This window comes from Muntiacus reevesi, chromosome 6 (genome assembly GCF_963930625.1).
Source record: "Muntiacus reevesi chromosome 6, mMunRee1.1, whole genome shotgun sequence".
Taxonomy (NCBI): domain Eukaryota; kingdom Metazoa; phylum Chordata; class Mammalia; order Artiodactyla; family Cervidae; genus Muntiacus; species Muntiacus reevesi.
The window spans coordinates 51924881-51945393 of NC_089254.1; positions in this window are offsets into that span (position 1 = coordinate 51924881).

Genomic DNA, 20513 nt, shown 5'->3' on the forward strand with positions numbered 1-20513 from the left:
AATATGGCTGTATTTGGCAATAGAATATTTAAAGAGGTAACCAAGGTTGGGCCATTATGATGGGCCCGAATCCATTATGACCTCGTAAGAATCCACTATGACCCTTATAAGAAGAGGACATAGAGAGAGAACAACAGAGAAGGAATACCACGTGACAACACAGGGAGAAGACAGCCATCCACAGCCTCAGGATAGAGGCCTCAGAAGACAGCAATCCTTCCAATAGCTTGTGGACACCTCAGACTTCCAGCCTCCAGAACTGTGAGAAAATAAATTTCTGTTGTTTAAGCCACCCAGTCTGTGGTACTTTGTTAAAACAGTTCTATAAAACTAACATAACATATTCTTTTAAAAAAACTAATTAATTATTTTTATAGTAGGTCCTTGTTGGTTATCTCTTTTAATAAAATATAGCAGTGTGTACATCACATTTCTTTTCATTTTGTTTCAACCATTTAAATTAGGCAAAACTATTTTTACATCACAGAATGTACACAAACAGATAATGGGCCAGCATAGGGCTGCAGGCCCTCATTTGCTGACCCTCGATCTAGAGGTCCTTCTTCAAGCTTCATTTTATAAAGCGGATAATTACATCTTCCATTCCTCAGATTCCTCAAACTCAGCCTGTCCTCAGGAATTTGAACTAATTTGGCTTATACTTTCTCCTCTCTTTTGTTCCTTGACTTGTTGAGTAGAATCTCCATCTACTTCTTTATCTAAACCTTAAACCTGGTAGTTATCCTGGATTCCTCATTTCCTTCATTTCTGACATCTAATATGGGACCAAAACTTACTGATTCTACTCAATTTTTCTTTGTCTATGTGATTTCTTCTGTCACTTAATCTTTTGCAATGCTATGCAAATTTGTCCTAACCTTTAGTCTTACTGTTCACATTCCTACCAGGGAGACTGTCTAAATCTAAATCTAATTACATTGTCCTTCCAATGAAAATCTTTTAAAGATTCTCTGTAATCTAAACCCTAAGCTTCTAAACATGATATATATTGTTCTCCTTGAGGTCTTTCTTCATCAGGTTCATTCTTTGGTGTACTCCTCTTTCAACAACAGTTCAAATTAAATATTTGCCACTGCCAGGAAGGGTCATGAGGTTACTATCTCCCTGTCTTCATTTATGTTGTTCTCTTTATAATTACTTTATTTTTCCCTCTTGACTTGATGGACATTTGCTTCTTGATGATGGGAATTATTTTTCATCTTTAGCACTTATACAAGGCTGAGCAAAAGAGAGGCTCTTCATAAATATGACAATTAATATGATCAAAAAAGCTGTGTGAAAGATAATAACATATATACATTTTCATGTACACATGTATGTGATCTAACATGCATGTGTGCATGTGTGTGTTTATGTACATAAATATATACATACAAGATTTCTGTTTTCTGCCTAACAGTGGTATAACAGATGCAACAATTTTTAGAGCTGGTTGAAGGATGATTGAGCTCCAAAGAGTTTGGATCCAGAATCCCATCAGTTCAGGATGTATCCGGAAGTATCAGGGAAAATATCCTGTCCATTTCCTGCTCACTCCCTCATTTGGAGCTCATTCCAAGCATACATTGTCTTTTGTTTCTAATTACTAAAACCCTATATGCCTTTCAATGCTCCACTCAGGGATCCGAAAACCTGCTCCTGCAATTCCAAAATTTAGTAACTATTACTTTCTCTCTTGTAACATTTAAATACTCCCAGTTAGCACTAGCTTTTAAATGTTCCTTCAGATGTAGAGACTTGTCCTCCATTGCTTTGTAAAGAACTGTATTAAATGGTCATCTCAGCACACATCTTAGTCCCAAGCACATGTAGGCAGCAGGTAACTGAAGGACCCAGGACAGAAACAGTCCTTTGTTTAGATCACTCTTACAGCTGAGAGTCTACCATGTACTGCACACATGAATTTTAACATTTATGAGGTCAGTGAATTTTTTGAGAATCCAGTAGATAGTATCTCTCTTCTCAGAGAAACCATGAATGTACACATAGACACACACACACACACACACACACACATGCATACTTCATGTATGCACACACAATTTTGAACATGATTTTAAGGCTTCATCAATTCCAACTTACAAGGCTGCAAGTTTTTTTACCTACAGAAAATGTATTGTATCTTTTAATACTTAGCATGGTACCTAGCTGCTCAATAAATTTTGTCTGAAACAAACAGTATTGAACTCAAGCCCTTACTAGAAAACATTTTCTGTATTTGTATTCTATGCAGTACTTAGCACAGTGTCTTGGCCGTAAAAGTAATTTAATAAATATTTGTCGAATCAAATTGAATTCTGCTTTCTTTGTATCTTGGAGAAATACCAATTACAGAGATATAGGTAGATGGGGCTAAATAAATATTTAGGATGACTCTTTCAACACTTAATCTTATTGTTTTAATGTTCTACAGATTTGAATCCACTAATTTAAGTATATTAGTGTTAATAGATACACTCTTTTAATCTTTTTAAAGGAAGTGTTTAAATTTTAAAGCATTTAGGTAGAAAGAAAGAATTCATCTGTCCTTTTATAAATGTCACTACATTCTATTTTGAGAATAATGTGAATAAGGACCAAGTCTGAGAATTCTAAAATAAAGCATTTCTACCAGTGAAGGGAAAGTTTGAGGCACCTTTTTCTTCCACAATCAACCCAAATGTCTCGCCACTTAAAACAGATTCTCTTCTGCTTGGGTAGCAATCCTGTTCTTAGCAGTTTTTGGAATAATGAACAACCCTCTTCATAATGACAGAAGTTTGAGCCTTAAAAATAAAATAAATAATTAAAAAGGAGAAGGGAGAGCTGACTGATTGAAACGACACCAAATTTTTATTTTCAATGGCATCTGTAGCTGCTAGAAGTGACACAATTTGTGTCAGTCTAGGAACTTGAGGTAACCAAACATAAGTTGTAATTGACCAAATTAAAGTCAGAAGAATTGTAATTAGTTCATTAAATAAATGATGTGGAGAATTTCCCAACTTAGCACTGAGGGACAAAACAACAGATCATCTGTTCAGTGGAAAACAAGGTGAAAAGGGATAAAATGAGAATAAAACCCTAACTTTCCCTTCAAAGAAAGCAAAGAAGAGACAAAAGAAACATTAAAAAAGAAAGATTCAATTAGCAAGGAAGGGAGAAAGGAGAGAAATCCAAGTGGGATTCTCTATGAAGGAAAAGAACGTGATGAGAGTTTAGATCATAATCTATAAACAGTCTTTTATTTTATAAATCCTTCATGTGGTGCATAGATTACAGAGTAAGCCTCCCTTGTCCTTAAAATGTACAGTCTCACAGCACATTCCTTTTAAGGCAAACCAAGCACAAAGAACTAGGTCTGGAAAATGACTTGGGCCTCTCTCTTTCAAAAACCAAGAAGAAAATTGATGAGGAGAGAATCTGGGGACATGGCAGAAATTGTCAGGAGAGCACAGAAGGCATAACCCTTAGTTCTGTCTATGAAATAGTCCAGAGAAATAGCATGCCCTACTTCTAATTTACCAGTGTGAGGGATAATTTTAATTACCATTTTGTAATGAAACTTTCAGCAAATAGCACAGAAGACCACTCTACCTGTCATTCTCCACAAACATGCCAGGTCCTGTGTTGTTTGCCTCTTCTCATCCTTTTGTTCTGATTTTCAATTCTATAACATGCTAGAGCTGATGAATGGGGGCTGAGGATGGAAAAACAGAGTGTGTGAGAGGGTGGATATTTTACAATTAATTCTTCAATATGTTTTGTTGTATTTTCAAGAGCTCCTTTCCATAATATTTCCAAACACTTGAAATAAAGAAGCAGTCTTTCAAATCCTATACCAAACATGCTATTCTCTTCCAATTTTTTAGCGGGGCAAAGGGTTGGCAAATGTAACTACCATCATAGTTGGCACTTAGAATACTCTTTATTGCTAGACATTACGATTTGTTTTTAAAAAGAAATGCTACTAATAGAGAGGAGTTAAAATAGATTCTGACACGCCTGAGCTAGGGATGAATTGTACACATCTGCATTCTTAGTTCTTTCTTCCCATTTGGCCTGGAGAACCAGAATAGCTGTGGAAAAAGCACTCATCCTTGGTTTGATGAACATGGCCAATGGATTTCCCTTCCTGTCAGGCAGGTTTCAATACGTTTAAAAATCTATGCCATCTTTTTTTAGGGAGATAAATATATCACATCTTCTTTCAGTTACTTGTCTTGAGAATCACCGTCTTCTGAAAATTTCTTCTTGCCAAAAAGATTATATAGAGTTTTGCATTTACTACTTTCATTGCAAAAGAAATGGGTAGCACTTTAAGCTACCCATTTCCCTGATAGCTCAGCTGGTAAAGAATCCACCTGCAATGCAGGAGACCTTGGTTTGATTCCTGGGGTCAGGAAGTTGTCCTGGAGAAGGGATAGCGACTGACTGTAGTATTCATAGGCTTCCCTGGTGACTCAGATGTTAAAGAATCCACCTGCAATGTGGGAAACCTGGGTTCAATCCCTGGGTTTGGAAGATCCCCCGGAGGAGGGCATGGCAACCCACTCCAGTATTCTTGCCTGGAGAATTTCCATGGACAGAGGAGCCTGGAAGGCTACAGTCCATGGGGTCAAAAAAAGGCTGCCAGCACTGAGCAACTCAGCACAGCACTTTAGAATCATGTAATATATATAAAATCTATACTCACCAGTACACTTTTTTCACTCTGAATATCTAAATATCACTGAGTTTTTAAAAATGTCAGTGGAAAATAATTTAATACAATAAACTAATGTGTGTCAGGAAGAGAAGTTGCATTTCTCCTATACAGAGGACTATCTTCCTCCAATAGAGGACAAACTTTCCTCTTCTTCAGAATAAGAAAAGTCATTCATTTTGCCACTTTCTAAAAAAGTTCTTTCTAAATTCAATATCCCTACTTTCCTTGTCTAAATTTCTTTTGCTGACCATAAAATATGTCGCTTTATACATTTCCATCTTGGGAATTTTTGTCATATTTCATATACTCTCTCTGGGAAATCTCGTTCTTCACCATAATTTAAAATCTTTTCTTTGTATCAGTAGCTCCAAAATACACACTCCAGTCCAGAACTTACTCTTTAGCTTTAAAACATCCACTTGCTTGTTCAACATGTTCATAAAGAAGGTCGTTATTCAGTGAGAACCTAATCCAGACCAGCTCTCACTCTCAGTTTCTATCTCCTAATCAGCATATCACAATTGACCTCGGTATCATTGTTAACATCTTCTTTCCCAGTTTCCGTTCATCCCTGCCTGACATGGTGGCATCCAAAAATACATCATATCATGCTAATGTTTCCTCTGATAGTTCTCTCAAAGATGAGAGATAGTTCTCTCATCTCATCATTGCCACTCCCACTACTGGTTTTATTACAGTGTCTTACCATCTCTTGCCTGGAGGTGCTTTTGGAGATAAGAAAAATTCATCACACCCAGTAATGACCCATATTCCAAAAATTTATACACCTCCCTCATTTTGCCCTGATTATTATGGTCATTTTCCAGGAAGTGGTCAAGAAAAGATGATCCATTTCCATAGAAAGTCATATCTATGATCAGTCTTTCTGAACTGTGTGGACCAGGACAAGGTGAGGGAGAGGCAGAAAGCTTCTGAAGTCAATGTTTTATGGGACCATTCCCACACTTAGCAATATCAGATGGTTGTGAACAGTAGCGTGCATGGAAGACCATCAAAACGTTGAGTATCATCCTCTTGTTCACTGGCTGTTGCATGATTTTCAAACTGAAAATGGACTGGAAAACTGAAAGTCTGATACCTATTATTAGCCAGTTGACAGATGGGACTAGAACAGCAACAACACAATCTGAGGTGTCAAAGATGGTGCAGTATCACTGATAATCCTGCAGGAGGCCTAAAGTCAGATGGAGCTAATCTGCCAGGAAGAGGCTTATAAATTGCTGGGTTATATTTTCCCAAGTGGCAGAATAAACATCTAGGCTACTTGGCAACAGCCCAAGATTCATTAAAACTGTAACTAGGTTCACCAAGGACAATAATAGCTATAGCTATGAGAATTGTCGTGAGCTCTACCTTACTAAAAGAAACAACCACAGACTGATTCTGGACAGTTGGCACTAAGGTAGAAAAGCCTCAACATCTCAGTGTGTACCACCAATATTTGTTTCGCTGAAGCATTCAATGAACCAGGCTTAGGTATTCAGGGGAAATTCTGTGAATTCAGGTTTCCATTCAGCCAGAAGGTTTTCTTTAGGCACCACAGATGATAGGGAGATGGGTCAATACTTATTTTATGTGTCCCCCTAGCACTTCTCCAGATGTGCTCTTCTTTATCAGAAAAGTTCCCCTAGATTTTATGAACATTCACATCACCATCACATGAAAAATCAATTCAGTTATACTTTCAGCAACAGAGGCCATGACAATACTACATTGAATTAACTCAAAGGATCTCATCTACAAGAGATCACTGTAACTTCTTTTCCCCACTGCAAACCTTGCCCAAAGCCTGGCAGTTGAATTTGGGTGTCCCTTTCCCCTCCTAGAGAAGGGAACAGTTACTGACTCCAGTATTCTTGCCTGGAGAATTCCATGGACAGAGGAGCCTAACAGTCGATGGAGTCGCAAAGACACTACTGAGTGACTTTTACTTTCAGTTCACTTCCCCCCTTGTGGGACTAGATAGGATAGTAATTCTTTGCCTACACCAAACAGAGCTGTACAAATTTGTGTCCTTACCCTCTCCAAAGCTCCCCAGATTACTAAAGTGGGTATGTATGGACTTCAGTTCCCTTTCAGGATGGGGAAACTTTTGACCTTTCCCCCTAGTTATTTTTCTTTTTAAGGTAGTTGAGTAAGGCTAGAGAAGGAGAGAAGGAATGTGCAGGGAGAGAGTGGAGCTAGGCTATTATGTAAAGCACATCTACTTTAGATCTCCAGTGACATGGTGGCTGTTCATGGCTCAGCCAAGCAAAATTCTAATGGTATTGGCCTACCAAAGACCTATATGGGGCATAAAAGTCATCACTGTTGGCACCAATATTTCAGATTTAGGAACCCTTTGATTCAGCAGCCAAAGACAAATTACTTTGAGAATATGGCCCTGAGGAGTGCATACATTGATTGACTTCAGCTTAACTCACATAGCAGAATTATCTCTTTTCTTTTTTTAAGGAATCTAGCTGAATCTACATTATATAGCAGTTTTTTGTTTGTTTGTTTTCCTTTAAAGGAATCTACCTTCATCTACATCATTTGCTAGCCCATTATCAAAGCAGTATATCTTAAGTTCATACCCAATTTCAATATAAAGGCTAGGGCAGTTTTCTGCAGCGTCAAGGCTGACTGCAATAATTTATCTAAATGTCTTTAGACGTGTTTCTCATTCTCCAGTGGGTGAACTCCATAAACTCCACTGGATTTGTTAGCCCAATCAGGGCAGTAAGAGTCCAAAGTCTAGTCAATGCCTCACCTGGGGTTTCTCCAAGGACCTTGTCTGTTTCAGAGAAATCTCCATAAGAGGGCCTTAGCTCCCTTATTGCAGCCATGAACTGCTCCAACAAACAAACAAAAAATAACAGCAAAAAGACCTTTTTGACCTTTTCCTGTAATCTTTAAATGGATTTAAGTTTGTCATTATAGACTCTGGTTGGGGCTGACCTGTGAGACTTCCCAGCTGTTGCATTATCCTAAACAAGCAGTTAAGCCTCCTGCCTCTCATTTCTTCATCTCTCAAGCAAACCAGCCAACATTCTAAAATTTGTCTGAGTCCTGCCCATGCTATTTATGAATTTTCCTCTTTTGACCCAATGTAGTGCACATTTTGTAGGTATTGGCCGAAATGGATTGGAAATACCTGCCTACTCAGGATGACTCTTAAGTGTTGTTGTCTGGGTGACAGTGGGGCAGACTTGAGACTGACTGCTGGATTGTCCAAGAATCCTCACCCTCTGTCTTCAAAGAAGAGCTAGCAACAATAACGGTACTATTCACACATCTGTTTCTGAACCTGCCTCCTGGTACTCGACCTACAATCACCTCCCTAACACTGCCTCATTCATAAGTGATAAAACAGAATACCATTTACTGAAAGGCTGCCTATGCAATTTGGCCTATATGTTTATTACTGATTCCTATGGACCTCCTCGAATAACATTAATTGCCCTGCGAAGCACTAAATTTTCCTCTTCCAGAAAGCATGTCTTTGTCATTATCCTACATTCACCACCAAACTCTCAAGAACTGTGAAGGGTCTGAGCTTTACTTTACAGGGGAGATAACAAGTTAATTGGACATAGTCTTATGGATGCTAGCAGTAGATGTGAGTCTCCTTTTTCAATATCAAAGGACTTCATTACTCATAGCACAGAAACCAGCATGAAAGTCAGCATACATTATGCGTAGTCTCTGAGCCCAAGTTCTCATGAGAGGGTCAGATGATAACTGCACATGCAGTAGGTTGCTCTCCAGGAGATAAACTCTGAATGTGGGAACCCAAATCTTTTATAATGGGCAGTAATCATGCCTGACATTGCCCTGGAGAGAGACATTATTTTTATTACACCAGACAGGAAGCAAATCTCCCTCTTCCTCTTGAGGGAGATACCATCTCTATCTTCTAAAACTGTTTTCTGTGCAAACATCCTTAAAAAGATAATCTAGAACAAAGGGTTCTTCTTTCAAGACATGCAGAAACATGAAAGACCCATAGAGATCCTTCTTTACTTTCCCCTTTACACACTCCATACAGCCCAGGAACCAGGTGTCAGATTCCAGGATTCAGAACATTTAGATCTATCTCATTTCACCATAGTTAACATAGTACTTAGCTTTTAAACCTTTCCTTTGAGAGTTCCTCTTATATTGGGACATGTCCCAGTTCAAAAATCAAAGCAGTCAAAGCAAAGTTATTTCGCACAAACTAATTCCTTATTCACTTTTCTAGTTTTCTTACTTCCTCTTTATACTCCTACCCTTATCTTTCTTCCATACTCCTCCCTAATCATGGAAAATATTTCTTACTTATAGATGATACTCCTAAATTTAAAATACTATTTTAATAAATGAAATAGATTTTATTTTATTCAGTTTATACTCAGTATGTTTAGAATATGTCTAGGAAAAAAATCTACTTTATTCTGGACAGGTATTTTAAAACCTAGAAAAGTATAGGCAGTACTCAAAGATGGAGATGATATTGTTAAGGTTATGAGCAAATAAAGATTTACACTCTGCATATGATTTAGTATTTGCTATTTCCCCTCAAATCTGAGAATTGCATTACAGAATGAAGTAGAGGAGGGAGGAATTCCCCTCATATTTAATTTATTTGATTAAGTTTTTACAGAGATAGGATTTCAGTTCAATAACTCTAAGATATTTTGTTTTAGCCCCTTACCTTAATACCCTCAGTCAGGTTCTACATAAGATGTTTATACAAAGAGATGATGGAAAACCAGGGTTTTGGTATAAGATCAGAGTAAATGTTAGGATATCAATAGCAGAATATACTAATGGCTCAAATTAATTCATTTCAACAGGATGTACTTAAACTGAGTCTAGCTCAGTCAGAGAAAAATATGAGAAGTTCAAAATATATACACATATCTAGCAGTGCATGATTACAAAAAATTCTTTATAAAATAAAGAATTGAAGAAAATTCTCCCTTCATTGTAATTTAGAGAATTAAAAACAAATCCTAATGAGTTAATATCAATCACTTATCTTTTGTCAGACTACCTATGAATAAGCTACCCATTTACAGATTAAAAGGGATCTAGAATAATCTTTCTTGCTACTCTCTTTTTAATTGTGTAATCACTTCTGAGACGTATAGATGACTTTGGAAATACTTAATATATCTTTAATGATGAGAAATCTCAGCACTTACTGACAGTGAGATGGAAGGTATTACATTTTACAACATAAAACTTGCTTTCTCTTCCAGAATTCAAGTAATATGATAAGGCCTATGACATGTCCTTTAAAGACACAAGGAGTGAAAGTCACGCCATTTGCTTCTAATTTTAATTATTCTGGTGAGCAATAATTTTCCAGCTCCTTGTCAAAGAAGGGAAGAGTGGTAAATTAAGTTCTAACGTACATATCCACCCAAGATCAGAATTCTTTAGCCTTCATGTAGAAACCACTGGATCATCAGAGAGTTTACCTACATTCCACGGAAAAATCTATTCAAACTCATGTCTGGATTACACAGGTGATCCCATCTGTCAGCTCTTTGAAATCCTTTCTGGTCTCTGGGCTTGTTATTTTTCAGCTGCTAAATCATGTCTGACTCTTTGCAGCTTTACGGACAGCAGCATACCAGGCTTCCCTATCCTTCACTATGTTCCAGAGTTTGCTCAGATTCGTATCCACTGAGTCACTGATGTTGTCTAACGACCTCGACCTCTGCTGCCCCCTTCTCCTTTTGCCTTCTGTCTTTCACAGCATCAGGGTCTTTTCCAATGAGTTGGCTCTTAGCATCAGGTGGCCAAGGTATTGAGCTTCAGCTTCAGAAATAGTCCTTCCAATGAATATTCAGGGTTGATTTCCTTTAGGATTGACTGGTTTGATCTTTTTGCAGTCCACGTCTGTGGGCTTATTTGTTCTCTATTTTCAACGAGTCTTCTGGCAAGAGAGCAGTAGTCAAGGCGAACTGGGAATCAGAGTGTTACCAACTTGTTTGTGATGCTTTCTCACCTGGCTCTCTGCAGAGCTCTAATAACAAGAGGAGGTGCTATTGGCCTGTTAATAATTAATAGCACCCAGTGCAGATGAAGCACTTCTGTCACAGGACTTCATCAGTAAGGTCACGGTACAACAGGGGCTGCAGGTTCTGTAAGTGTGAGTGGCATTTGCATATGTCAGAACAGACCGCGCATGCTAACAGCACAGACACTCCACATCAGCTTCTGTTTACTCCCTTGCTAACATCCCAAAGCACAGAAGTCTTGTGTTAATCGCTCAGTTACATACTGACTGTCCATGTGTTCTCTCAGAGCTTTTCCCAAGTGCACTGTTGCAAATAAACTGCTAATGACTTTGCTTATTCCAGGCACCCTTTCAAGGAAATCTACAACAGACACACACACACACACACACACACACACACAAAGAGATTAATGATTCCTCTATTTAGCAATGTGTCTTGTGACTAGGTTTGCATAAAAACAGTATCAATTAAGTAGCAATTATCTGCAAAGTGGGAAAAAAAGAGGGAAGATATAAATAAGCAATGAGTGTGATGCTAAAATCTCTGAGAATAACTAAAATTGAACTCTGAGGCAAGGGCACCGACTAGTGAACATTTTTTCCCCATATTCTCTTATACCTGAAACCCACAAAGCCCCTGTGAAATCCAGAACAAGTACTGGCACTTAAGTTCTTAAGTGATTTTTTTATGCTTCATTTTCAAGGTGACCACTATTTTGAAAGAGCAAAGAAACAAGGGAAAACAGAGTTATATCTAAACACTACTAACACTGGGATGGGATGGGGAGGGAGGTAGGAGGAGGGTTCAGGATGGGGAACGCATGTAAACCCATGGCTGATTCATATCAATGTATGGCAGAAACCACTACAATATTGTAAAGTAATTAGCTTTCAACTAAAATAAATAAATTTTAAAAATAAATAAAAATAAATAATAGAAAAAGAGAGAAAGAGAGGAACGATTGGTCCTATAAATGTTTATTCTGTGAAAGGACTCAACTAAAAGATATTATATTTTTTATGTGTCTTAATAACAGAAGTCAGCACTGTGTTCCAATGTATCCCTCTATTTTTGTCAAGCAATGTACCTCATAAGATTTATATGGAAAACTACATTATTTGCCAATAAAGAAAAAGAACAAATGGGATTATGAGGCAATGCAAAGTGTAAAAGATCAATTTTTCTTTATTAACTTTGGCTTGTAACAGTCAGTTAGGTTCTTTCAGCTCTGGATCCCCTCAGGAGATAATCAGAAAGGCAGAGACCACAGTGGCATCCTTATGGTGTTGGTCCTTATCAACGAGGATGGTTTTGACCTCAGTCTCTTCCATTAACAACACGGGACTGGACAGAATATGAATTAGAGAAGCAGGCAAATGTTTTAAGATTTCTTCAGAGGATCTGGAGCCCAGTAATTCCTTTGATTAGTCAGGGCTCAATGACAATTATAGGTCAAAAATGTGGGTTTTTTTTTCCTTTTCTTTTCTTACTTATTATGATCATACTTGCCTGACCCTAAATGATGACATTTAGTTTGACAAAATACATGGAGAAAGACAATTATAAGTGTGCAATGTATTGGCCAGAATACCATTAGGCTAATATAATAAAAAGACCCCACAAAACAGAAGTTTACAGAACAAGGAAGAATATTTCACTGTAATATTCCAATCCAGAGCTCCGGGCTGTTGAGTTGCTTTACCTCATTTGGTAAGTTATGGACTTTGGTGGCCAAGAATGTGCATCACCCAGATTTTCTTAAAGAAAACCTCCTGTAAAACTAGCTGTTGCATGTTCAGATCTTCCAAGACATTCTTGTTGAGGCCATACCAGCTCCGAGGCTACTTCCAGCCAAAGATTAAGTGTGGCAGGGCTGTCAGAGTCAGGCCACCTTTGCCTGATGCAAGACTTTCTCATGGTAAATTTTGTTTAAGGAGTCCACACTGGCTGGGCTGACACTTCTCAGAGATGCTTTGCAGTCTGGAACATACCCTACCCATCCTTATCCTCTCCTGCTCTCCTTTCACAAGTGTCAGAACTGCACTGAGGCCCAAAGGCTCTCCCCACTTCTTCTTCTGCCTCTCCACTTGTATTAATACCTTTCACATATATTCCCTCCAAAATGTGCTGTAAGTTCAAGCTCATTTAGATGCATTATTTTCTTGCAACTGAAAAGTTTTAAACACTGCAAGTACCCATTCTCTAATCTGAAACCCTTTGGGCCAAATGGTTTTCTGAATTCATAATGTGGTACATCTACCTTGTATTATATACCAACCCCATTTGGAGTATTACGGAAAGACTATGCAGTGAAATCCAAACACACACACAGAGAGCAATAAGTAGAGGCTATAGATGATCTCACATAGATACAGGTCACTTTGTTTTGCCAATAAGTAAGTCTAGATCAGAATGGGAATGGTCTCTAAATAAATTATAAGAAAAAAGCTGTTTGATTTTCAGAGCTTGAAAATGGTGTTTGGATTTCAGAATTGTGAACCTATACCTTTTGTACTGTTGTTAAGAGTTATTTTACTCTCAGATTCATAATTTCTTCCACCTTACTTTATTATTTATTAGAATCCAACCCAGTAGTCCTCAAGCTTCAAGGACAACAAAGATCTCCTAGGCGCAATTTTCAACTCTCAGATTTTCACTCAGTAAGTCTAAGGTAGGGCCTGAGAATCTTATTTTTAACAATCTAGGTAACCCCTATCACTGCCTGTGATTCTGATGCAGAAAGTCTTGTAATGAAACTATTGTTCTAAGCTTTAGCTTACCTTTCACTGTGGTAAACTACTAATGCCCTGAGCTCCAAGTTTAATCTCCTGGATTTTGAGTCTTTTTTTTTTTTTAAACATAGAAACAGCTAACTCATTCTCTTGTTTTCCTTTCTGAGCCTGGCTACTTTTGCAGACAAGTCATATAGCCATTAGGAGAAGGAAATGGCAACCCACTCTAATATTCTTGCCTAGAGAATCCCGTGGACAGAGAAGACTGGGCTGCTGTCCATAGGGTCACACAGAGTCGGACACGACTGAAGTGACTTAGCAGCAGCAGCAGCAGCAGCATATAGCCATTGACTTCCTAGTATGATATTAACTTCACCAATAACTCTTCAGGGATGTTTATCTTGCAATGGCCAGACCTAGCTTTTTGAACTGAAATAGAGCTGAATAGTTTCCACTTATCTTTGAGTTTCTGTCTCAAGAGTATCAGCTTGAACTTAAAAAGTTGCGCAAGGAGGGCCCTGTTCCCATTATACTTGGAGTTATAGGTAGAAAAACTTTAGATAAACTTTAATGGGTAAATGAATCCACAACAGGTACAGTAGGACAATTGACAAGAAATGAGTTTGTAAGTGTCCTCTCAACTCAGGACTACTTTTAGCTTGGTTCTCTTGCAGGACCAATTTTTTTTGAAGGAGTAAAACAGTTATATTTGTAAACTTTCCTTTCCCTTTCCAAAGATATTTCTGATTTCTATTTTAAGCTGAGTGTTCTTCCTGAAACTGGAGACTAATCAAGACTAGAAGTGATATGTTAACAGGCAAAGTTAAGGGGGGTGGAAAAAAACACTGTTTGCAAAGGGATCTGGGTTTTTATTTGGGCAATATATTTTCTGCAAACAAATGTTTGCTCCCCTCTTAATATGAATTTAACGTCTTCTGTTAAGCACAGTTTGAATGCTCATTAACATTAATATTAATAAGGGAAAACACAAGAAAAGTCAAGTCTAATAGCATCCTTTAGAACTACTTAAATACCATCATTTCTACAGGTTCACAATTATCAAACTGAAGAATATGACATTTTGCTAGGATTTAACTGGAATTAGAGGTTAAATGTAGTATATATCCCTGGGGAAACAATTTTAAGGAAATGTTAGAAAAAACTAGTAATTTTTATGCTAAAATAAACACAGGCACTTTGGTACAGAATATGAAGCTTGTGTGCTTTAATTAGTAAAACACATGCCTGTTAAGAAATATCATAAATAAAAATGCCTCTTTAGTCCAAGATCTTATATCCTACAGAGGTCTGTCTTCTTTCTCAGTGATTCAGGGTAAGTTGGTGGGAAAGTTTAGAAAACACTGCAGTTGATTGTGACATGTGTGGTTAGGTATTTCCTGTAAAGAGTGTAAACGTGCCTACTTTGTTATTCTAGTGCCTGCTCTTGAATTCTCCATCTCAACTTGCAATATATGGAGTTGAAAACTATATGAAAATTGTGTGTTTTAGTTATGCTACCAAGGATATGCAACAGGATGTTAAAACTGAACTATTTCTGACTCTGTTTTGGCTAAAGCCCCAAGACAACATTTGCCAACTATTCTACATTCTAAAGTTAGACCACCTATGAAGGACTTGCAAAGAAATGGAGGAAATCAAGAAGAAACTCACAAGGCCCTTTTCCTCCTTTAGGTAACAACCTATAGGAGTCAATAGACACCAGGAGAAGCCCTGAATTTAGATGTCTGGACATTTTAATTGCTGAAATAAAACTTTCTTTTTGTGACTAAATGTGATCAGAAGACTTTTTCTTGCCTATGAGTGACCCAAAAGTCATAGTATTTCCATTTGATTTCATCTGTGTAGCAGAGAAAATAGCCCTACAAAGTGGGTTTAATGAGCATTAAGAAATAAAAGTTTTTTAGTACTACCTGTGACTAGGACATGAGTTAGGAAAAAAAGAAGCCATATAAGTTAACACTTAGAGATTTCTAACAATTCTTTTTTTTTTTTTTTTGTCTGCTTACATTTATGAATCTTGTTTCCACCAAAACTGGACTTTTTCTTTGAAGTTTATATTACATTCTCTGCTTCCCTCTGCTACATGAACTCTTTCCCCATTCAATGCTGCTCTTGGTGTTCATTTAAATATTGCGATGTTATTGACCTACTTGGCTTACCAGGTGGCCCAGTGGTAAAGAATCCGCTTGCCAATGTATGATACATGGGTTTGATCCCTGGGTCAGGAAGATCCCCTGGAATAGGAAATGGCAACTCACTCCAGTATTCTTGCCTGGAAAATTCCATGGACAGAGGCACATACAGGCTATAGTCCATAGGGTCGCAAATAATCAGACACAACTGAGCCCCCCCCCACACATTGCAGTCCTATCTTTTACATGGTCTGTATTCTCCCATTTAATGATGCTGGGGTGGATGACTTTCTGATTTCATGGCAAGTGTGTCCTAATTCCCAGAAACACTTAAACAGGCTAAAATCAGAAAATTACATTCTAAGAAAATATGGTAAATAAGTAGCAGTTATAACTTCTCTAAAAAGTGCCTATCACTTGGCCTACAAATTCCTGACTTACTTATCAGTTTATCTAACCAGGAGGAATAGACGGGAATCCAGGTTATATAAATTGATGCAATCTTATATTATTATGAGAACTCAGACTTCCAGATCACAGGACTTTTCCCAAAGTGAGCAAAGAAAGGATTCATTTTACCATCAGAAAAAATATTTTAAGTCTTTTTAAGTATATGAGAATTATTTAAAAAATTCACTAAAACCAGAGACATAAATTCACATTGAGACATTTGCTAAAGGTTAAATATCAAATACTAAGAGGTGTTAAAAAAATGATATTAAGAAGTTACTAATAATAGATGCAAATATGAACAGATATTTATGGGGCACTAAATGTGCTCCATAAAGGCATTGTGCTGGTTCTGGTCATATCCTGGTAAATAATGGATAATTCCTGATCTCTAGGTGTTCACAGAAGTAGAAAAGAAAACATGCATAAGTAAATTACTATTTAGAATCATGCATATGATAAGAGGATCTGTGAAAAATAAAGTGACAGATGACCACAGGAAAGAGGGTTATACCTGTTAGGAAACCAGGGGATCCTTCTGGTCAAAGGTCAAGTCAGCAGTCCTTTGAAGAACAACCCTGGAGATGATAGGAACGTACAACTGAGAAGCAGAAAAGAAGGATACTCACATGCAAAGCAATATAGTGTACTCAGGGACAATCCTAGTAGGTTGGTAAAGCTGCAACGCTAAATGTACCTGAATAGAAGTGATTGCAAAGAAGGCTAGCATGGTGGGAAGGAGCAGGAGATAAAAGGGCTTTGCTAAGGAACTTCATCTTGAGAGCAATGGGACATCAGTCAAGGATTGTATGCCAATGAGACAGAAATGAAGAGATAAGCATTTTAGAAGAATTCATCTGGTGCAAAATAAGACATGAAGTAGAGGATGGGGGAATCTATAAATAAAAGAAACCAGATTTCTAGTGACAGAGGAAGTAGAGAGTGGAGAGAAAGAGCGAGGAAGACATTTTAGAGGTATAGCACTCAGGAAGGGAGACAGAGAGAGTGAAAGAAGAGAGAGAAAAGGAAAGGGGTGGGGGAGACGTGCAAACAAGAAAAGAGATGGGAAATGATAATGCAGTTAAAGAAATAATTTGCCCAAAATTTTGAAATCTGGATACAGTAGGCAGAATAAAGCCTCTCTTGCCCCACTCTGAGATTCCATCCTAACCTCTGGAACCTGCAAATATGTTTCCTTACTTGGCAAAAGGGACTCTGTTAATGTGATTAAGTTAGCATTTTTAAAAGAGGGATGGGATTTTCCTGGTTTATCCAGGTGGACCGACTGTAACCACAATGTAGTCATTTTAAAGTTTTTTTCTGATAGTTCCAACATCTGGGTCTGGTTCTGTTGCCTTCTGAATGTCTTAACCATGTTTTTATTTTTTTTCTTGCTCTCTTGTGTATCATTTTTTAAAATCGAATTCCAAACACTGTATAAAAGAATAGGAGAGAATCAGATAAATAGCATCTATGGTCAAAATGTGTTCATCTCTTCTTTTACCAGGGTGTTAATGTAGACCCAATTCAATGTAGTGAGCAGTTTGCCTGGATTTTGTTGCACAGGCTTCATATTAATCCTGTAGCAGACATACATGCTCTTGTGTTTAGTTAGAAGTCGGGGTGCCAGAAAGTTTTCCTGCTCCACATACAGTTCTCAAGGGGACCGGCACACCTGTGCCAACTGTTTCTCTCCTCGCTCTTGCCCCTCCCAAGACACTGATTGGTGCTTGTTACTCAAGTAACAAGGGTATGATTCTGCTGGGGGCAGAGGTGGTTCCTCCTTGTCCTCTATCCTCAGGACTGGGTACCAGAGAAGAAAGGGTGGTTACAGCTCCTCTTCCAGTGGATGACAATGCCTTCTTTAGTCCATTTGGGCTGCTATATACCAAAATACTATAAACTACTATAGACTTACAAACAATAGATATCTATTTCATACCATTCTGGAGGCTGGGAAGTCCAAGATCAAGGTGCCTGCAGATTTAGGGTCTTGTCAGGAACTGATTTCTGTTTCATAAATGGCTGTTTCAAAAAATGTCATTTTGTGTGTCCTCAAAAGGGGGAAGGGCGAGTGAGCCCTCTGGAGTCCCTGTTATCAGGGTACTAGCTCTATTTATGAGGGATCCACCGTAATAATCTACTCACATCCTAATTACATTGGGGATTAGAATTTCAATGTATAAATTTGGGTGGGGGGTGAGGGATACAAACATTCAGTCTCTAGTATCTTCCAAAACAGCTTAGGCTCTAGAAGGGCAGGCAGATTTCCTTTCTCTTGTCTCTGGCAGCCCAACTGTGGCTTCTATCTCTGGTGAATTTGGCAAGTATAAATTTCATGGCCCTCCCCAGTGTCCTTAGAAATCTCATTTATATCAGTGCAGGACACCAGGGAATGAGATTATTTCCTGTTGCTCTCCACCATCAGATGAATTTTCTCAAGATCTATGTAGGATGATAGGGGAGGAGTCAGGTGTTCTATCCTCTTTATACTCAGCAGCAGCTGATATTTTCCTGGAACAGGGAACCAAGAGATTTTCCTGTCCCTGCCCATCAATAGACCACTGGGTTTTTAAGTAGTGTATAGCATTTTACATGGTACTGGTCTGAACTGGTCTGAACCCTGTCAGTTGGTCCCATAAGTGATAATAAGTGAAGTCGCTCAGTCGTGTTCGACTCTTTGCGACCCCATGGACTGTAGCCTACCAGGTGTCTCCATCCATGGGATTTTGCAGGCAAGAGTACTGGAGTGGGTTGCCATTTCCTTCTCCGGGGGATCTTCCTGACCTACCTAGCTCTAAAGGGGAGACCTGGAAATGTAGTTTTTTGTGTACACAGTAAGAAAGTGAAGCAGTGTGATAAGCACATGGCATCGTCTCAGCTTTACCATGATAATGGGAAAGGGACTCAACTTAGGGCTCCCTATAATTTCAATCAGTCTCCTTAGCTTTGTAATCATGACTTGAAAAACTGAACTTCTATCTATGTCTCCAGCTTTAGTTTCCCCACACTCCACACATATGCTGAGGTGCAGGCTAAGTATTTGCATTTTCTTAAACGCTGTGCTCTCTCTCAAGCATTATCCTTGCATGTGCTTTTCCCTCTTTCTTCACTGAATTCCCCATTTTACATTGTTAACTCCAGGGAATTTTCTCTGGACTTTCTTCTGTCACTGTAGAAATCCTACATTTTTCTATTATAGCAGTTATCAATCTATATTATGATTGATTATAAATTCTTTGAATATAGGACAGGAAAGTGCAAAGACATGAGGATGAGTAGCAGATTTCATTTTCATCATGACACTATAGTTGTTCCAGTGATCGGGAAGCAGTCTGAATACTCAACACTGACTACAGTGCTCACTCACTTCCTGTGTTTCTGCTGTCCCCTCTGTCTCCTTTTTCCTACGTGCATGCTAAGTCGCTTCAGTCACGTCCAACACTTTGCAACCCTATGGACTGTGGCTCACCAGGTTCCTTTGTTCATGGGATTCTCCAGGCAAGAATACTGGAGTAGGTTGCTATGCCCTCCTCCAGGGAATCTTCCTGATCCAAGAGTTGAATCCACGTTTCTTACGTTTCCAGCATTAGCAGGTGGGTTATTTACCACTAGTGCCATTTAGGAAGTCCTCTTTTGTATACACTTCTACTCATTAAACAGTTTTTAAGAATATAACTCAAACTATTTAAAAAGAAATATTTTAATAACATATAATAGCTAACACATTGATAATTTTTATTCTAAGTATTTTGATATATCAATTCATTTAAATTTCAAAACAATCTTATGACTGTGGTATTATTATAAGCCCTATTTAATAAATGAAAGAAAGAGATGATAATAAGCAAACAAGATTAGGAAGCTCCTCCTCTTGTCCTCTTGGCTTCTGGTTTCTCTCTAGTTTTCTCTGTTGGAAGAAACCACCAGGAAGCCCATTGGCAGAGAAGAAATTTAGCTTGCAGATAAAATGAAAGGAGGTTGGATTTACTAATCTAAAATCTTGGAGAAAGGACCTTGCAAAACTGGGACTCAAAGTATTGAGCAGAAAGTATTACCCATCTAGAGCTGGTAGCAATCCTGTCATCACAAAGCAGACTACAGAAGGGTACATTTGAAGCTGAGAAACAATAGTTTAATAACGAACACAGTGACTTATGTGTGCAGAGCCTACTAGAATGTGTTTCTGCATTTGGGGGTTCTGTCATGATTCTAAATGTAGGGGTGCTATTATGATTCTCACAAAGAGCTGGTATTATCTGCAACAGATACCTGAGTTGTTTGTCTGAAACACCTCTGAGAAATGTAAAGTCTTAATTTTGCTCCTTAAAACAACTAGTGAGTTTTATTTTACTAATTTATCAAAGCTTTTTCTGGATATCTTCTCTGACTCCTATAACGTACCTGTGCCTACTTGTTAAACCACAGGTAGGACAAACTCCACAAATGAAGC